At 38.2% G+C, this 21,779-nt stretch overlaps 1 protein-coding gene across 16 annotated transcripts in view; it reads left to right on the plus strand.

Moving 5' to 3' along the window:
- Nucleotides 1–21,779, plus strand: part of KDM4C (lysine demethylase 4C) — a 428,186-nt gene that overhangs the window by 308,996 nt on the left and 97,411 nt on the right. The gene's annotated exons all lie outside the window — the stretch shown is intronic.

The following is a 21,779-nucleotide window of genomic DNA, read 5'->3' on the forward strand; positions in this document are numbered from 1 at the left end:
TAAATTTTTTTTTTTTTCCTATAGGGAGAAAAGTTCTCAAATAGAAATGTAAGAATATTTATGGGACACATGGGTTGACTCAGTCAGTTAAGTGTCTGACTTCAGCTCGGGTCATGATCTCATGGTTTGTGGGTTCCAGCCCCCGCATCAGGCTCTGTGCTGACAGCTCAGAGCCTGGAGCCTACTTCAAATTCCGTGTCTCCCTCTCTCTCTGCCCCTCCCCTGCTCACGCTCTGTCTCTCTCAACAATAAATAAACATTAAAAAATTTTAATATTAAATGCATGTATCAAAGCAAATGATGTTTATGTTGATTGCCATCATTGCATAAGAACTTTCGCTGTTCTTTTACCACACATCTGTTCTTACAGCGGCATAGCACAGGGCCTTTGGCTTCTGTGCATGTATGTGTGTGTGTGTGTGTGGACATTCCTAAGGTTTTTACATTTGAAATACTATTTTTGCAACCAAATAGAGGGAGAAATGAATTTTGGAATAGCTAAAGTTGCCCCCAGGCCTTCAGTGACCTCCGATGTGTATTTGACAAGTGAACTGAGCACAGGCACAAGTGTTCTCTGAGTGAAGAACATTATTTTGAAAAGGAATTTACACTGCAATGATGACTGAGCTACAAGCCTTTCAGTATCTGGCTGAGACCAACTATTCTGCTTAGAAGCCTCTATACACTTTAAAATTTGTACCTGAAGGCAAATAATAGTGAACTTGAAAGCCAGAGATTATAGTTTTGAAAGGTACATCAATTCTGAAAATAGAGTGGTTTCACTGTGGTGTTCCATCTGAAGAGTTGAATCAAGGGAAAAAAAAATACATCCAGGCTTCCTATTTCTTAGAATAAAGCACTTGTTCTCTTGCTAACTGACTTGTGTTATCAGATGTATTGCATACTAAAAATAGAATTACTGAGAGAGTTGAGGTCTGCCTCATGTGCTGGAAGATCACCCTAAGTCCTATTTAGTTAATGTTACAGCAGTGTTAGAGATCAGCTTTGCTTCCTTTCTAGAGGAATCACGGTTGTATTTGACAGAGCCTCTGTTAATGCATTTTGGAAAATGTAAAGACATATTGATTATCTTTCATCACTTTGAAGGAAAAAAAAACAGCATTATAAAGGCAATCAAAAAGTGTCATTGTGTTCCACATTAACTTATGTACTGTTTTATTCACATATTCAGTTGTTTTCAAAGACAAAGAGGAATTCTAAGAGAATAATAAACATTGACCGTGACCAGAGACTTTATTGTTTAAATGCAGTTGAGGAAAAATTTGCTTTTAAGAAAGTGAACTCCTGAAGGAAGAATAAGTTATACTACTAATGACATAATTGTGGTGTGATGTGTAGGATCCTATGATTTAATAAATTCAGTATGAAATTTACAATATCATTAAGACCATTCTTCAGGATTTCAACAAACACTGTATCCTCAACTTTGTAAGATTTTAAAATAAGTTTAGTGTAAAAAAAGGTACATTAGTAGCTGTATAGTACTTAACTGTCACAATGATTTGCTACAGGGACTAGATCCTATTGCAAGCTGTCAAATTTGTATATTGCTGTAATACCAAACCATAAAATCTTTTGAGTAAAATGGAAAATGTCAGATAGGCATGACTACAACTAATATACTTTCTGAAGGCTGTAGACATCTATAGGAGAAGATGTGTAAATGCATGAAATGTTATCTTGTTACTATGGATTTTTCTTTATCTGCTGAAAGAAAACTCCGAGGAAAGGAAATTGATTGGAATCTTTAAATTTTTACTTTTGAACTCATTTTTCCTGGGGACTAATTTTTGCAACATTATTAGATAGATAAGTAGAACTTCAGATGATTCATGATTAAAAAATATTGTAAGAGAGTAATCTTATTTTTTAGCTTGCATTTCTGAATTGTTCAATTTTTTTGTGATCTTATCTGTGTGAATAGTGATTACTGATGGATATTTTAATTGAGTTAGTGAGCTGGGGTCGGGGTTCCAGAGATGGGGTCCCCCCCCTTCACTCCAGCATTGACTGGGCCAATGCCAACAAACACATGCCAAACCAAGGCAGCTGCTAGATGGCTCTAAACTATCTATAGGGTTTTCCTTGGCTAACAGTGATTGACAGCAGAGAGGTTATAGTTTTGGAAAGGTATAGTCATTATTGTGAAACAGTGGATTCATTATTATTTGTTTTTCTAATATTTTAGCATAAATTAGGTTGTTTATTTTCTCAGAAGGGTGTTTTTAGAATCTACAAAAATAGGTTGTGAGATGTTTTTGTATAGAGGGTGAATTTTTCCATAACTTGTAATTAATTTAACATATCACTGTGGTATATTTTAGACATGTTCTTTTATTTTTTTTTTATTTTTTTTGTATGGAACATATTTATTTATTTATTTATTTTTTCAATATATGAAGTTTATTGTCAAATTGGTTTCCATACAACACCCAGTGTTCATCCCAAAAGGTGCCCTCCTCAATACCCATCACCCACCCTCCGCTTCCTCCCACCCCCCATCAACCCTCAGTTTGTTCTCAGTTTTTAAGAGTCTCTTATGCTTTGGCTCTCTCCCACTCTAACCTCTTTTTCTTTTTCCTTCTCCTCCCCCATGGGTTTCTGTTAAGTTTCTCAGGATCCACATAAGAGTGAAACCATATGGTATCTGTCTTTCTCTGTATGGCTTATTTCACTTAGCATAACACTCTCCAGTTCCATCCATGTTGCTACAAAGGGCCATATTTCATTCTTTCTCATTGCCACGTAGTACTCCATTGTGTGTATAAACCACAATTTCTTTATCCATTCATCAGTTGATGGACATTTAGGCTCTTTCCGTAATTTGGCTATTGTTGAGAGTGCTGCTATAAACACTGGGGTACAAGTGACCCTATAGGCCCCTATAATTTGGTGATGTCATTTTCTAACATGAGTTCATAAATACAGGTACCAGCACTGTTTTAGCCAGCCACAGTTTGGACTTCCTGATTGAAATATGAAAAGGCCTTTACATTCATCTGTGTTACTGTTTGGATCATGTAATTGTACATCTCTGTTACATTGAGATTAGGCTGTTTGTATCCAGTGTCCTCCACTTAAGCAAGCTTGCCATGCAGATTGACCTCTCTTAAACTCATCTGTAAACTGGGGTGGTTGTGAGGATGAAGTAAGAAAGTGAAGGGCCTGGAATATAGTCTCTGTGAGCTGCCATTTGGCCAATCAGGAACAGAGCGGATAAATGTTTCTAAGGAGGGAGTAGGTTCCTGGCTCTCTTTTGTATGTTTGTTTTTTATCTGTTCAATAATTATTTCTTTAAGACTTGCTTTGTGGTTAGGTGATAGATTTTATTTCATTTCTACAAATATTACAGAATAATGGAAGTTATTGAACATTAGACAAACATTAGACAAGCAAAGCAATATGAAAAGATCTTTTGTAGTAGAAATCTGGACTGCAGTGAAGGACCTTACTATATTTGGAGTATCAGGGTTGGCAATCCAGAGGTGGAGAAAAGCTTCCTGGAGAAGCAATGCCTTAATCTGAGACCTGAAAGATGAGAAGAGCTAGCTGGAAGAGGGGTCAGTATGCTTAGTAGCCTGGAAGTGGGGGGAATTGTAAGGTCTAGGAAGTGAAATTTCAGTAGAGCTGGAGCATGGAGTATAAAGAGGGAGATTGGAGTCTTGAGGAGAGAAAGCCTCAGATGATCTGGAACTGTGTGGTCCAACATGATAGCCACCGGCCACTTATGGCTGTTGAACACCTGGAATGTGGTTAGTGTTACTAAAGAATTGAACTTTAAAATTTTTGTTTTTTGGGGGCATCTGGGTGGCTTAGTAGGTTGAGCATTCAACTCTTGATTTTGGTTCAGGTCATGATCCCAGGATCATAGGATCGAGCTCCGCATCAGGCTCCGTGCTTGGTATGGAGCCTACTTGGGATTCTCTCTCTCCTTCCCTCCTCCTGCCCTTCTCTCTTTCTCTCTCAAATAAAATTTAAAAAAAGTTTGTATTTATTCTCATTCACATGGACACACCTCCCATTGCATTCCACTGACCCTCCACAAGTTTAGGCCCAACCACAGATATGGAGCACCAGCATGCAGGGGCTGGTAATGTCTAGCCTTAAAATATGCCTCTGTTGTACAGTGCCCAACAACAGTTCTGCCTCTCTAAATGAACCCTGACTAAGACACGTCCTAAGACAGTTAATTTCCACTCCTGCTATGTAACCTGAAGCAGGTGGGCAGTGGGCTAATGTTGGCAGGAACTATATTTTCACACTCCCCTTTTATTTTAAATTTTATTTAATTTTGGGGCGCCTGGGTGGCGCAGTCGGTTAAGCGTCCGACTTCAGCCAGGTCACAATCTCGCGGTCCGTGAGTTCGAGCCCCGCATCAGGCTCTGGGCTGATGGCTCAGAGCCTGGAGCCTGTTTCCAATTCTGTGTCTCCCTCTCTCTCTGCCCCTCCCCCGTTCATGCTCTGTCTCTCTCTGTCCCAAAAATAAATAAACGTTGAAAAAAAAAAATTTAAAAAAAAATTTTATTTAATTTTAAATAAGCTAAACTTAAAAACTGATGCAGCATAAACACATGAAAGACAATTGTAGTTTTGGTAGGTATACATTTCAAACACCCTTGAAAATTTAGTATCATAGTTGAGATGTGCTGTAAGTGCAAATAAGTACACAGCATATTTAAAAGACAGTATGAAAAAAAATAATGTGAAATGTCTCATTAATTTTTATATTGGCTACATGTCAAAATGATAATATTTTACATTTGTTGACTTAAATAAGATATATTAAAATTAATTTCACCTGATTTATTTTTTATTGTAAAATATACTTAACATAAAATTTTCAATTTAATCATTTTAGGTGTATATTTCTGTAGCATTAAATGTATTTACGTCTCATGCCCCTGTATCTTCAGAACTTTTTCATCTTTCTAAATTAAGCTTACTCACTGAACAAATAATTCTCCATTCTCTCTACCCTCACCCATTTTTTAATGTTGCTCCTGAAATATTAAAAATTGTAGTATGGCTTCTATTGTATTTCTGTGGACATTGCTATTCTAGAAGACTTTGTACTTTATTATAAACACACTGGAGAACCTTTAATTACTGTTAAGAAGTGGAGTAGCATGGTCATATTTGTATTTCAACTTTTTTTTTAAGTTTATTTATTTATTTTGAGAGAGACAGAGTCAGTGCAAGTGGGGGAGGGGCAGAGAGAAAGAGAGAGAATCCCAAGCAAGCTCTGTGCTGGCAGCGCAGAGACCAATGTGGGGCTCCAACTCACAAACCGTGAGATCATGACCTGAGCCAAAACCAAGAGTCAGACGCTTAACTGAGCCACCCAAGAGCCCCTGAGCACAGGGCTCCACCACTGGAAGGAACATAAGGTTCGGGCAAAGTACGTTTTGCACATACTTAATCTGAGGTCCTTATAGTTCATCTCCTGTTGCTCAGGAGAGAGATGTCCCAGAATCCTCCTTGTTGTGGGTATGTAGCTATTTAACAGCTTGCTCCTAGATTGTTAGGGCTAGAGGCATGTGATGGTCAATGACTATTACTGGTCAGTAATTCAGAGGTGGTGAACAACTGGGCTTTCTCTGGATGTGCGTTTGGTTCATGATAGTAGTGTATCTGCCATTCCAAACTCTTATTTGAAGTGTAGTAGTAACCACAGTGTCAGCCCTGTAAGTTTCATTTAAGTTTTTCTTAAAGCAAAGTTGAAAATGAAAATGAAATCTATGGAAGTGAAATAGTTTGGTTCATAAGAAGACAAGCAAGAAAGAATGTCTCATGTTCTCCTGAAAGATAAATGTGTCCTGCAACCAATAAAAACACAGTATACTCTGGTATGTTGTTGCCAAGATGGGTGGCCACAGTATGAAAAAGGATTTGTTGTAAGAGTCACACGGAATTCACAAATCCATGAAAAAGTATTCATTTCAGGATTGTTTTTAGTTGTAATTTTAGCCTAATTTTAGTTCAAAATCATCTTTTTACTAACAGTTTTGGAGATAAAACTGACTTTAGGGTAAAATTTTAAATCGTGAATTTTTTCCATTCAGAATATAAAATACATTCCATCTTTCTTTGGTAACAAAATATTTTACTTTAAATAAATGGAAAAATAGTCAAATAAATTGACCACTTTTCTTTACAGGAATAGTACTTAAGGTTAATTAACACTTAACCATTTTTCCCCTAGAGTCATCTGTTGCTCCTAATTGATTTAAAATTCATTGATTTTTTTTTTTCAGCGTTTATTTATTTTTGGGACAGAGAGAGACAGAGCATGAACGGGGGAGGGGCAGTGAGAGAGGGAGACACAGAATCAGAAACAGGCTCCAGGCTCTGAGCCATCAGCCCAGAGCCTGACGCGGGGCTCGAACTCACGGACCGCGAGATCGTGACCTGGCTGAAGTCGGACGCTTAACCGACTGTGCCACCCAGGCGCCCCTAAAATTCATTGATTTTAAAACACTTATTCTCTATAGACAAAGCAAAAAAATATGGTAAAATCTTTTCACTAAACAGATATTTTTCAGTAAAAAGAATTGTGAGATTCTGGCAAAAGTATAATTTTCATAGACTAATGAGCTATCTGACCAGAGCCAACTGAGCTTCATGTGTTTTTTTACAGTGATAAATTGACCATGTCAAAATATGCAATCTAGTCTGGTGAAATATTTTACTATGAAAGTTTAATTCTCATTTTTTATTTATGAAAGCAGGAGAGTGTCATACTAGCTGATAATATGCTGGCCATTTGGTATGATTTATTTCAATGAGTGTCACTTGTTGATGTGTTTAGTGATTGTTGACCTATATTTAATTCTAAAACTCTAAGTGGTATGAAATGTAATAAATCAGTTGCTGTAGTTAAAAACAAAACAAAACAAAAAACAAATCATGATCCACAGATCTATTCAGTTGTCTTTTCTTAGTTTTAATGATGTCACAGCTTTATATTTGACAGCTGTTGATTTGGGGACAATGGAAGATTAACAGATTTCTTTACAATTGTGGGAATTTGCTTAGAATAATTTCTACTACAAAGCATATCTTTAAAATGTAATAAAATCATCTTTTATTACATGATTTTGGAATTCCAGCTTGTCATTTTCAAGGTTTTGAGGGAAATTATGGAATAAAGAGCATTTCTTTCATTCATTTATCAATCTTTTATTCAGTAAATACTTATGGAGCTGATCTTAGCATTTGTTGCTTGATGACAAGGTGCACAAGATGGATAGGGTCACTCCTCTTTTTGGGTTTCCATTCTGGAAAAATTTAGATGTAGAACTTCTAAGGATGTGATTTCTTCTTTGGGTCATTTTGGAAGGCAGAAGGAAGGGCTGGAGTAGAATGTTCATCTAAGGCATTTATTTACAGAGAGATTGAAATATGTACATCTGTTTCCTAACGTTGCCTAACAGGTATTTTTCTCATGTAGATAATTTCTTACAAATAGATAAAGTTTTTAAAAATGTACTGGGGAGCCTCGGGAGCTCAGTTGGTGAAGTGTCTGACTCTTAATATTGGCACAGGTCATGATCTCACCATCTTGAGATCGAGCCCCGTGTTGGGCTCCACACTGAGTGTGGAACTTGCTTGGGATCCTCTCTCTCCCTTTCTCTCTGCCCTTCCTTTGCTCATGCTGTCTCTCAAATAAATAAACTTTAAAAATGTACATCCTTCAGATATGAAATTAGTTTGAGATCATTTCAGAAATAATAAACATCTTTGAAAGCATGATTTTAAGGGGCACCTGGGTGGCTCAATTGGTTAAGTGTCCGACTTTTGATTTTGGCTCAGGTCATGATTCCACAGTTGGTGAGATCAAGCCCCGCACTGACAGCATGGAGCCTGCTTGGGATTCTCTGTCACTCCTTCTCTCTCTGCCCTTCACCTGTGCTCACTCTCCCTCTCCCTGTCCTCAAAATAAATAAATAAACATTCTTAAACAATTTAAAAAGCCTGGGGCACCTGGGTGGCTCAGTCGGTTAAGCAGCTGACTTCATGTCAGGTCATGATCTCCCAGTTTGTGAGTTCAAGCCCTACATCGGACTCTGTACTGAAAGCTCGGAGCCTAGAGCCAGCTTCTGATTCTGTGTCTCCCCCTCTGTCTCTTCCTCTTCACCACTCATGCTCTCTCTCTCTCTCAAAAATAAATATTAAAAAAAAATCTTTTTAATTTAAAAAACCATAATTTTGTTTTATTTTTTTAAGGTTTATTCATTTTTCAGAGAGAGACGGAGCGTGAGTGGGGGAGGGGCAGAGAGGAAGGGAGACAAAGAATCTGAAACAGGCTCCAGGTTCTGAGCTGTCAGCACAGAGCCCGATGCGGGGCGAATTCACGGATGGCGAGATCATGACCTGAGCTGAAGTTGGATGCTTAACCGACTGAACCACCCAGGCACCCCCAAAAACCATAATTTTAAAATAGTGGTATACTGTTACCATAAAATTTTAAATTAGTCATAGCTTACAACAAAATTAAATATGAATAAAAACATTCATAATGATGAAAACTTATTTATAATATGTACTGTTTCAAGTACCACAATGTCTCAGAGTTGTTGTTTAAACAATTGAAGAGCATTGGTGTTGTATGGAAACCAATTTGACAATAAATTTCATATTTAAAAAAATAAATAAAGAATTGAAGAGTTACGTTACTTCACTTATACTGCACAGTAAAAGGCATAAACTCAGTACTGCTGTAGGAATTTGCTTTAAAATTTCTCTAGGAAGAGGCCATTCAGAGATAACTATCCTTTGGTATTACCCCTTTCTTATGTTTCTCAAAGCAATTTGTAAATATTTTTCAAATAATAATTTTAGTTGGCAGATCAACTTAGAACTAAGAAAGAGATTAATAGCCCAAATGTTTTTAGAAACAACAAAAAAATTTTAAATACTTCTAATTCTTAAGTCCTGTTTCTCTAAAAATCCTTTTTCATAATGTGAAAATAAAGAAGTCAACAACACGAGAATCACTCATTTTCCTGGCAGGCCCAGCAGTTAATATATGTGCATTTTCAGGCTTCTCAATTTGACAGGGGCAATCACCATTTAATTTCAAAATTCCATTTATCTTAGTGATAGCCTTAGAACTATTGAGTCTTCTTTTCCTGTCTGTGACAGCATTACTGTGTCTCTGCTCTTTGCCACATGCTGATTTGGGGATCCCTGCCCAACACCTATGGCATATAACACCACTGCCATGTACATTCTGCATAGATAAGGCATGACAGCCTTGTAACCTCAGCTTGCTGTGCATGCAGAGGGGGACAGCTCACCTGCACTGGGGAAAGCAAACAAGCAAGTGTGATGTGTTCATCCTTAATCACATTCTGTTTCTCCCAGAGACGTTTCAAGAAAATGATAGGCCACGCTCAGAGTTCAGGTTATCAGCCTGAGACACACGAGGTGCAGGGTATCTCCATAGCTAATAAGGCTAAACTGTACTATTGAACTTTGACCTGTTTATTTAATGTTAGAATTTTAATATACAGATCATATACAGCTCTTGGTCCTTTAACTTTTAGTTTAAAAGACTTACTGTTTTAGTTATAAAAGTAATGTGTGTTTCTCTTCAAAGATTAAAAAAACCAACTAAGTGTGTAAAATACACAAATAAAGTAATCTCCAGCTCCATGGCACTCCACAGAAGTGATCATGTTTCATATTGATTCTTAGCTTCTTTCTATAGAAAAAACAGCTTGGAAGGATACAGCATTTTACCATCTTGTGTTATAATTGAGTATGTGTCAGTAGCCTATTATATATATGATAGTCAAACACATGTATGTAAGCCTGTTTTATAAAAATGTCAATCTTAAAGATAGTTGTGTTGTTCCTTTGGTCTGTGAACCCAGCAGTACTCCTAATATTTCACACGCCTTTGCTTATCTCACCCATTTTGAAATCTTTCAGTCTGCAGGTTTGAATTTTGTTTTTTTTTTAATAGAATTCGATTATCTGAATTGCACTAAAGGTAGTGCTCACTGGTTCTTGTGTGACTTGGAACACATTTTTCTCATACATAAAACAAAAATGATTAAGTACCAGTACAGTTCACAAATGTTTAACTTTTTAAAAGAAACTTTTGATTTGTAAATGGTTACAGATTCCTAAGAAGTTATGAAGTTAGTATGCTCTTCTGTGCTCTTCTCCCAGTGCCCTCCTCTGGTTACCTCTTACCTACATATAGTACAGTATCAAAACCAGGAAATTGATATGTATGTAGAGTTCTATGTAGTTTTGTCATGTTTATTGCTATAATTTTATTACAAGGAAATGTAGTTTCTTGGAAATGGTTAAAAGGAAGGTCAAACAAAAATAGTAGCAATGTATTATGGCTTATAGCATATGTAACAGTAAAAATAACTCTTGACACTTGGCATAAAGCCCTGTAAAATTGTGCAAAAATTTGATCTTACACTTCACCAGAGGACAAATATGGATAGCACATAAGTGCATGACAAGTTGCTTAATATCTTTATCCATTAGGTAAAGCAAGTAAAACCACAATGGGATGCCACTACCTATCTGTGAAATAGTTAAAATCAATATAACTGACAATACCAACTGGTGATGGAACTCTGTTACATTGGAACTCTCTTATATTCTGATGGGAATGCAAAATGGTACAGCCGTGCTGGGAAACAGTCTGGCATATTAAATTAAACATGCAATTTACCATGTTGCCCAGCAATCTCACTCCTAGGAATTTATCTAAAAGAAATTTTATGTTCACACAAAAAACCTGTAAGTGACATTTTTTTTGTGGCTTTATTCATCATCACCAAAATCTGGAAACAGCCTAATGGTTTCCAACTGGCTAATGAATCAACAAACCGTGGCGTATCCATACAATGTAATACCATTCAGTACTAAGAAGAAAAAAACTGATACCATCAATGTAGATGAATCTTAAATGGAGCATGCTAGATGAAAGAAGCCTGACTGAAAGGCTCCATACTATATAATTCCATTTCTATTACATTGTGGCAAAACAAAACAAAACAAAACAAAGCTAACCCCCCTCCCCAAAACTATAAGGACAGAGACTGCACAGGGGTGGAGTGTTGACTACAGAAGGACCCAAGGGAATTTTTTTGTGCTGGTGGAACTGCTGTATATGTTAATTGTGGTGGGCGTTGCATGACTGAATTGTTTTACTGAAATTTATAGAAGTGTACACCTGAAAGGGTAAATTTTACTATAGTTAATTACACTGTAATTTTAAAATTATGTGTAACACTTTGCAAAGGCCCATGGTGGGTGTTGACACAATGTGACTTTTGCCCAGTGTTCTGAATGTCAAAGTGAAGAAATTCAATGAGGCGCAGTAAATGGTGGGAATAACTATTACTTTTTCAAGGTAGCCAAATGCCTTGTTATCTAATTAGTGTCATGCATGAATGGATGAACGAGATACCCGCTGTCCCTACCTACTATCCAGAGAAGCTATAGCCAAGAATAAAAATTATGTGTAAAACTTTAGTTTTAATATTACTAGATTGAAGGGGCACCTGGCTGGCTCAGATGTGGCTCTTGATTTTGGGATTGCAAACTCAAGCCTTATGTTGGGTGTAGAGATTACTTAAAAAAATAAAATCTTAAAAAAAAATATTGCTAGACTGACTATGGAAATGACTAACAAAACTAATGATAACTCAGTGGCATAAGGAGAAAGAAAATGTGAAGGGAAAGAAAAATAGAGGAAATCAAAGAATGGAGATGACAGCAGAAAAGGAAAGGTTTTGGGAAACTTAAGAGGCAATAGAGACCATGACTGCTCACATCCCACCCCAAACTCAGTGTTTTCTTTCCTTCTTGACAACATTTGACTTTTGTGGCTGGAATCTTCTGCTCATAAGGCTTTTCATGTAGATCTCCTCCCATTCAGAAAGTTCTGATCTCAGGTAGTTATTTCCATAGTTAAAATCCTACTGCCAAAATGATTCCTAAGAAGGGTGTAAATCTTAGCTTCTACTGCTTCATCAACATAATCATTATCTCATTGAAGAGTAAATGAAATATTTGTTATGTTGGCACATTGACTGGCACTGAGTAAGTTTCAATAATTAAACGTCATGAAGTGATGGTGTTGACTCTTATTTAATAGATGAGAAATCAGAGGTTTAATGTGGTTATATAGGTGATAATTGAAGAGCTGTGCTAAACCTGGCCTTGACCCAAATCCCATGCTCTATGCTACTAGGCTATATTCATCATTGAGTTAGGTAGCTCCTTGAACTTTTCAAAGGCTGAAAACAAGCACTGATGTGCAGAAGTTAATTGTGTCCAATATCTTCCATGAAAATGATCATCTCAGTTCAGGTATACAAACTTTTTGTTTTATTTTGTTTTGTTCTCCATGTCAGAGGACATTAGCTGTGTCCAGTACTATAAAAAGATGTCTATGTTATTTAAGTCCTTGGGAGAAATAGGTTGCAAGAGAATTGGGGAAGTATTCTTAAGTTACAAAATATTCTCACATAGTGCCATTAGCCTTGCAGGGCCCGTCAAACTCCAGTTTGCTCTTGCCTGGTGTCAGATCTGTTGGAAAGCTTTGACAAACAGTTGATATGTCAGAGACAGAAGCCTCAGAGAGGCACATAGAGACACGTAAATCTATCATCTAAATAAACTCTACCAGTGGCAGGTGTCTCTAATTCTAACTCACAGTGATGGGGCACATGGGTTTTGTTAACCAGAAACAGCATTTTAACATTGACAGCTTTTAAAAAGACAGTTCTAGATAGGGATTTGCTATCTGAAAAACTGCAAACTAACCTTTCCCTCAAATGAAAATATTGTACTGGGGTTCACTTTATAGAGAAGAGAAGGATGTCATCATTGGGTTTGATTTCCTAACGTCTGAATCTTTTAAGTATATAAGCAATTTTTATATAAGCTGTTCTTAGAACTTAACCAGAATGAAAACTTTGGTTATAGAAAGTTATGTACAATTAAAATTTACCACTTAGTTTTTACACTTGTGAAGGGCATATTATTTCCTTTATGTTGAAAAAAAAATGCAGATGGTTTTGAAGCATTCCAGTTACTGTATTAAATTCAACACAAACATTTCACCTGTCTACCCTTTGCAATGTTTATTATTTGTGAATAACTCTAAAGGGCTAGATAGATCCTTGTATTTAGTAGTTTTGCTGAGTCTTTTGTGGCTGCTGTAAAAGGTATTAGCCAGTGACCCTAGCTGACCATTCAGCCTTGACATGCAGGCATAACCTTGTTGCTTCTGTACATCAAAATGTGTGTTTTACATGGAAAGTATGTATTCTACAGGTTTTCATGAATTTGGGGGTTTACAGAGGTCTCTGGACATCTGACAATATCTTCTACCATATATAGTGAGTGGATGATTTCCATCCTTGAGAATGAAGGTCTCCTTTCTTTGTACTTGTGAGGCAATAAACAGAATCCCCTCTTTCTCAAGCAAAAGAAGGGATATGACACAATTTCCTCCCCAAGTGGACCCCAGTAGAAAATACCTCAGCTGTGATGGTGACATGGTATGCAGTGAGTGGACTGTCAGCAAAACAATTCTGTATTCGGATATTTTGCCAGTGCCCCCCAGAACAGATCCCAGAACTTAGTATCTCTTTGCATGTAGTAAATTAGTTGTGATTCTTTCTGTTTAGCCAGAGTTTTTACATGCTTTTTTTTTTTTTTTAAATTAACAAGCCTATATAGTCAATTTGATCTTACTTATCAGAAAGGGCAAGCTAGCTGGTGGAGAGAAGAGAGACCCCTTCTCCTAGACATTTTATTTAGTTATTTTGAAAGGTTTTTATTTGGAGGATAAATTAGATCGTTGGCACAATGATTTGTCTTGTTAGTATTCTTAAAATGAGTCAATCCTCGCTTATCCCCACTCATGGAAAGGAACACGAGTAGCAGAGCTTGTGGGAAAGAACTGACAGCGCGTGTGTGCCCTGTAGTGAGTGCTTTGCCCAGCCCTACCACGTGCATCACCCTTGTAGTTCTTGACAGTTCTGTATCCTCATTCTTTCTGTTCCCCCTTTGCCAGGCCCTGTTGTAGACATGCTGCTGTGATGAAACAATAGTAAAAACAACAGCAAATCCCCCCCAGAGTTCTTGCTTTCATGATGTTTTATGGTAGGCATTATTGCCAACTCATTTTTACTAGAAAGAGATAATTTTAAGGAAATTGATATATATGAAAATACAGTCAAGATATACATTATGGGAAGTGGTTGACCTGGGATTAAATTGATCTGTATTAATGCTAAAGCCTTTGCTATGTACACTACTATTCATTAATGCCTAGCATATTGGGCTTTTGAAACTTATGATACATTGAATTTTTTAAGGTAGATTAGGAATCTGTACACTGAACAACAACAATAATAATGAAGGCTTACCATGAAAATGACAGTTTTAAGTAGGAACTAGAAGGTTGCATTGGCACACCACCCCTGCCCCTACCCTATCTTATTTAAGATGCTATTTCTCATCCTAGATGGGAATAGCCAGCATAATCTCTAGAATGGGGACACAACAGCCTGAGCTCCTGCTTGAGTCATCCATGGATTTTCCCCAAGATAATATGTCACCTGTCATTCTCCCCTGAAACCTTAGGATTTTGTGCTCAGTTATTTTAAGTTTTGTTTGTTGACCTAATGTGTGGATAAGCTACTTCTTTTGACTAGTGTACTTCTCCTATCCTGGAATCTCTCTTTCCTTTTGTATCCTATTACAGCCTCAAAAACAATAAGTAGAATCAAAATCTTTCCAAGGTATATCAAGTTAATGATTTTGGTACATCCTGGGGTCACTTTCCATGGCATGGAAGCATTTTAATAGGAGTCTCAGAAGTAGAGCTGTTAATCCTGCAGCACATCATGTGCCCAGAGGCTTGTTTCCTGGGGAATACACTTTGTATCTCAGCCTGAATCCTGCTTTCCGGCAGCACATCAAAGCAACTGAACATACTTTGAGTTTTGGGGAAACTATCACTCATTCATCAAAGTTCTGTCTGGATAATATATGTTTTTGTTTTGTTTATTTGATTATAATTGACTCACAATGTTACATTGATTTTGTATATACAATATAGTGAGTCAGCATCTCTACATGTTTTGCTATGCTTACCAGAGTGCGGCTACCATCTGTAACCATACAGTGCTATTACAGTATCATTGACTATATTCCCTATGCTGTACCTTTTATCCTGTCACTAATTCATTCCATAACTAGAAGTCATATCTCCCACTCCCCTTCACCATTTTATTATTTTTTTAATTTTTTTTATCTGCCAAGCTACTTCTTCGCATTTTTTTTGTCAATATATGAAGTTTATTGTCAAATTGGTTTCCATGCAACACCCAGTGCTCATCCTAAAAGGTGCCCTCTTCAATACCCATCACCCACGCTCCCCTCCCTCCCACCCCCCATCAACCCTCAGTTTGTTCTCAGTTTTTAAGAGTCTTTTATGCTTTGGCTCTCTCCCACTCTAACCTCTTTCTTTTTTTTCCTTCTCCTCCCTCATGGGTTTCTGTTAAATTTCTCAGGATCCACATAAGAGTGAAACCATATGGTATCTGTCTTTCTCTGTATGGCTTATTTCACTTAGCATAACACTCTACAATTCCATCCATGTTGCTACAAAGGGCCATATTTCATTCTTTCTCATTGCCACGTAGTACTCCATTGTGTATATAAACCACAATTTCTTTATCCATTCATCAGTTGATGGACATTTAGGCTCTTTCCATAATTTGGCTATCGTTGAGAGTGCTGCTATAAACATTGGGGTACAAGTGCCCCTATGCATCAGTACTCCTGTATCCCTTGGGTGAATTTCTAGCAGTGCTATTGCTGGGTCATAGGGTAGGTCTATTTTTAATTTTTTGAGGAACCCCCACACTGTTTTCCAGAGTGGCTGCACCAATTTGCATTCCCACCAACAGTGCAAGAGGGTTCCTGTTTCTCCACATCCTCTCCAGCATCTATAGTCTCCTGATTTGTTCATTTTGGCCACTCTGACTGGCATGAGGTGATATCTAGCATGGTTTTGATTTGTGTTTCCCTGATGAGGAGAGACGTTGAGCATCTTTTCATGTGCCTGTTGGCCATCCGGATATCTTCTTTAGAGAAGTGTCTACTCATGTTTTCTGCCCATTTCTTCACTGGGTTATTTGTTTTTCGGGTGTGGAGTTTGGTGAGCTCTTTATAGATTTTGGATACTAGCCCTTTGTCCGATATGTCATTTGCAAATATCTTTTCCCATTCCGTTGGTTGCCTTTTAGTTTTGTTGGTTGTTTCCTTTGCTGTGCAGAAGCTTTTTATCTTCATGAGGTGCCAGTAGTTCATTTTTGCTTTTAAATCCCTTGCCTTTGGGGATGTGTCAAGTAAGAAATTGCTGCAGTTGAGGTCAGAGAGGTCTTTTCCTGCTTTCTCCTCTAGGGTTTTGATGGTTTCCTGTCTCACATTCAGATCCTTTATCCATTTTGAGTTTATTTTTGTGAATGGTGTGAGAAAGTGGTCTAATTTCAATCTTCTGCATGTTGCTGTCCGGTTCTCCCAGCACCATTTGTTAAAGAGACTGTCTTTTGTCCATTGGATATTCTTTCCTGCTTTGTCAAAGATTAGTTGGCCATACATTTGTGGGTCAAGTTCTGGGGTCTCTATTCTATTCCATTGGTCTATGTGTCTGTTTTTGTGCCAATACCATACTGTCTTGATGACTACAGCTTTGTAGTAGAGGCTAAAGTCTGGGATTGTGATGCCTCCTGCTTTGGTCTTCTTCTTCAAAATTACTTTGGTTATTCGGAGCCTTTTGTGGTTCCATATGAATTTTAGGATTGCTTGTTCTAGTTTCGAGAAGAATGCTGGTGCAATTTTGACTGGGATTGCATTGAAAGTGTAGATAGCTTTGGGTAGTACTGACATTTTGACAATATTTATTCTTCAAATCCATGAGCACGGAGTGTTTTTCCATTTCTTTATATCTTCTTCAATTTCCTTCATAAGCTTTCTATAGTTTCAGCATACAGATCTTTTACATCTTTGGTTAGATATATCCCTAGGTATTTTATGCTTCTTGGTGCAATTGTGAATGGGATCAGTTCTTTATTTGTCTTTCTGTTGCTTCATTGTTAGTGTATAAGAATGCAACTGATTTCTGTACATTGATTTTGTATCCTGAAACTTTGCTAAATTCATGTATCAGTTCTAGCAGACTTTTGGTGGAGTCTATCGGATTTGCCATGTATAATATCATGTCATCTGCAAAAAGTGAAAGCTTAACTTCATTTTTGCCCATTTTGATGCCTTTGATTTCCTTTTGTTGTCTGATTGCTGATGCTAGAACTTCCAACACTACGTTAAACAACAACGGTGAGAGTGGACATCCCTGTCGTGTTCCTGATCTCAGGGAAAAAGCTCTCAGTTTTTCCCTATTGAGGATGATGTTAACTGTGGGCTTTTCATAAATGGCTTTTATGATGTTTAAGTATGTTCCTTCTATCCCGACTTTCTCGAGGGTTTTTATTAAGAAAGGATGCTGAATTTTGTCAAATGCCTTTTCTGCATCGATTGACAGGATCATATGGTTCTTATCTTTTCCTTTATTAATGTGATGTATCACGTTGATTGATTTGAGAATGTTGAACCAGCCCTGCATCCCAGGAATGAATCCCACTTGATCATGGTGAATAATTTTTTTTATATGCTGTTGAATTTGATTTGCTAGTATCTTGTTGAGAATTTTTGCATCCATATTCATCCAGGATATTGGCCTGTAGTTCTCTTTTTTTACTGGGTCTCTGTCTTGTTTAGGAATAAAAGTAATACTGGCTTCATAGAATGAGTCTGGAAGTTTCCTTCCCTTTCTATTTTTTGGAATAGCTTGAGAAGGATAGGTATTATCTCTGCTTTAAACGTCTGGTACAACTCCCCTGGGAAGCCATCTGGTCCTGGACTCTTATTTGTTGGGAGATTTTTGATAACCGATTCAATTTCTTCGCTGGTTATGGGTCTGTTCAAGCTTTCTATTTCCTCCTGATTGAGTTTTGGAAGTGTGTGGGTGTTTAGGAATTTGTCCATTTCTTCCAGGTTGGCCAGTTTGTTGGCACATAATTTTTCATAGTATTCCCTGATAATTGCTTGTATCTTTGAGGGATTGGTTGTAATAATTCCATTTTCATTCATGATTTTATCTGTTTGGGTCATCTCCCTTTTCTTTTTGAGAAGCCTGGCTAGAGGTTTGTCAATTTTGTTTATTTTTTCAAAAAACCAACTCTTGGTTTCGTTGATCTGCTCTACAGTTTTTTTAGATTCCATATTGTTTAGTTCTGCTCTGATCTTTATTATTTCTCTTCTTCTGCTGGATTTAGGCTGTCTTTGCTGTTCTGCTTCTATTTCCTTTAGGTGTGCTGTTAGATTTTGTGTTTGGGATTTTTCTTGTTTCTTGAGGTAGGCCTGGATTGCAATGTATTTTCCTCTAAGGACTGCCTTGGCTGCATCCCAAAGTGTTTGGATTGTTGTATTTTCATTTTCGTTTGTTTCCATATATTTTTTAATTTCTTCTCTAATTGCCTGGTTGACCCACTCATTCTTTAGTAGGGTGTTCTTTAACCTCCATGCTTTTGGAGGTTTTCCAGACTTTTTCCTGGGGTTGATTTCAAGCTTCATCGCATTGTGGTCTGAAAGTATGCATGGTATAATTTCAATTCTTGTATACTTATGAAGGGCTGTTTTGTGACCCAGTATGTGATCTATCTTGGAGAATGTTCCATGTGCACTCAAGAAGATAGTATATTCTGTTGCTTTGGGATGCAGAGTTCTAAACATATCTGTCAAGTCCATCTGATCCAATGTATCATTCAGCGCCCTTGTTTCTTTATTGGCCGTGTGTCTAGATGATCTGTCCGTTTCTGTAAGTGGGGTGTTAAAGTCCCCTGCAATTACCACATTCTTATCCATAAGGTTGCTTATGTTTGTGAGTAATTGTTTTATATATTTGGGGGCTCCTGTATTCGGCGCATAGACATTTATAATTGTTAGCTCTTCCTGATGGATAGACCCTGTGATTATTATGTAATGCCGTTCTTCATCTCTTGTTACAGCCTTTAAGTTAAAGTCTAGTTTGTCTGATATAAGGATGGCTACTCCAGCTTTCTTTTGACTTCCAGTAGCATGATAGATAGTCCTCCATCCCCTCACTCTCAATCTGAAGGTGTCCTCAGGTCTAAACCAAGTCTCTTGTAGACAGCAAATAAATGGGTCTTGTTTTTTTATCCATTCTGATACCCTATGTCTTTTGATTGGCTCATTTAGTCCATTGACATTCAGGGTTATTATACAAAGATATGGGTTTAGAGTCATTGTGATGTCCGTAGGTTTCATGCTTGTAGCGATGTCTCTGGTACTTTGTCTCACAGGATCCCCCTTAGGATCTCTTGTAGGGCTGGTTTAGTGGTGACGAATTCCTTCAGTTTTTGTTTGTTTGGGAAGACCTTTATCTCTCCTTCTATTCTAAATGTCAGACTTGCTGGATAAAGGATTCTCAGCTGCATATTTTTTCTGTTCATCACATGGAAGATTTCCTGCCATTCCTTTCTGGCCTGCCAAGTTTCAGTAGAGAGATCGGTCACAAGTCTTATAGGTCTCCCTTTATATGTTAGAGCACATTTATCCCTCGCTGCTTTCAGAATTTTCTCTTTATCCTTGAAGTTTACCCGTTTCACTATGATATGTTGTGCAGAAGATCAATTCAAGTTACGTCTGAAGGGAGTTCTCTGTGCCTCTTGGATTTCTATGCCTTTTTCCTTTCCCAGATCAGGGAAGTTCTCAGCTATGATTTCTTCAAGTACACCTTCAGCACCTTTCCCTCTCTCTTCCTCCTCTGGAATACCAATTATGCGTAGATTATTTCTTTTTAGTGTATCACTTAGTTCTCTAATTTTCCCCTCATACTCCTGGATTTTTTTTATCTCTCTTTTTCTCAGCTTCCTCTTTTTCCATAATTTTATCTTCTAGTTCACCTATTCTCTCCTCTGCCTCTTCTTTTCAAGCCATGGTCATTTCCATTGTATTTTGCAGATCGTTTATAGCATTTTTTTAGCTCCTCCTGACTGTTCCTTAGTCCCTTGATCTCTGTAGCAATAGATTCTCTGCTGTCCTTTTCAAGCCCAGCGATTAATTTTATGACTATTATTCTAAATTCACTTTCTGTTATATTGTTTAAATCATTTTTGATCAGTTCATTAGCTGTCGTTATTTCCTGGAGGTTTTTCTGAGGGGAATTCTTCCGTTTTGTCATTTTGGATAGTCCCTGGAGTGGTGCGGAACTGCAGGGCACTTCCCCTGTGCTGTCTTGAATAACTTGCGTTGGTGGGCAGGGCCGCAGTCATACCTGATGTCTGCCCTCAGCCCACCGCTGGGGCCACAGTCAGACTGGTGTGTACCTTCTCTTTCCCTCCCCTAGGGGTGGGGTTCACTGTGGGGTGGCCTGGCCCATCTGGGCTACTTGTACACTGCCAGGCTTGCGGTGCTGGGGATCTGGTGTATTAGCTGGGGTGGGTAGGCAAGGTGCACAGGGGCGGGAGGGGCAGGCTCAGCTTGCTTTTCCTGCGGAGATCCGCTTCGGGAGGGGCCCTGCAGCACCTGGAGGGAGTCAGACCCGCCCGAGGGATGGATCCGCAGAAGCACAATGTTGGGTGTTTGCGGGGTGCCAGCAAGTTCCCTGGCAGGAACTGGTTCCCTTTGGGATTGGCTGGGGGATGGGCGAGGGAGATGGCGCCGGTGAGCGCCTTTGTTCCCCATCAAGCTGAGCTCTGTTGTCTGGGTCTCAACAACTCTCCCTCCAGTTGTCCTCCAGCCTTCCCGCTCTCTGAGCAGAGCTGTTAACTTATAACCTTCCAGATATTAAGTCCCGCTTGCTGTCAGAACACACTCTGTCCATTTCCTCCGCTTTTGCCAGGCAGACTGGACGTCTCTGCTTGGCCAGCGGGCTGCCCCTCCACCCTGGCTCCCTCCCGCCAGTCCATGTAGTGAGCACTGCCTCTCCGCCCTTCCTACCCTCTTCCTTGGGCCTCTCGTCTGCACTTGGCTCCAGAGAATCCGTTCTGCTAGTCTTCTGGCGGTTTTCTGGGTTATTTAGGCAGGTGTAGGTGGAATCTAAGTGATCAGCAGGACGTGGTGAGCCCAGCGTCCTCCTATGCCTCCGTCTTCTATAGCCCACTCCAGTTCTTTGGTTATTAACCCCTTATCATATATATCATTTGCAGATATGTTCTCCCATTCCATAGCTTGCCTTTTATTTTTATTGATGGTTTTCTTCACTGTGCAAAAGGTTTTTATTTTGACATAGTCCCAATTGTTTTTTGTTTTTGTTTTTGTTTCCCTTGCCTGAGGAGACATATCTGGAAAAAAGTTGCTGCAGCCAATGTAAAAGAGGTTATTGCCTTTGTTGTCTTCTAGGATTTTTATGGTTTCAAGTCTCACATTTAAGTCTTTCATCCATTTTGAGTTTATTTTTGTGTGTAAACCACATTTTGATGAGAAAAAAAAGAGTTTAAGAGACATTATATGCGCAGCATTTTCCTAATTGTTGTTGTTTTTAACAAACAGGGAAAAGATTCTAAATGCCGTATTGTGGTTGCCTCTGGATGGTAGTGTATATTGGGTGATTAAAAACTAATTTTAGACATACTTTGGTGTAATTTGAAGTTTTTCTACAAGAACCCTTGTACTGCTTG

The sequence above is a fragment of the Leopardus geoffroyi genome, chromosome D4 (genome assembly GCF_018350155.1).
Source record: "Leopardus geoffroyi isolate Oge1 chromosome D4, O.geoffroyi_Oge1_pat1.0, whole genome shotgun sequence".
Taxonomy (NCBI): domain Eukaryota; kingdom Metazoa; phylum Chordata; class Mammalia; order Carnivora; family Felidae; genus Leopardus; species Leopardus geoffroyi.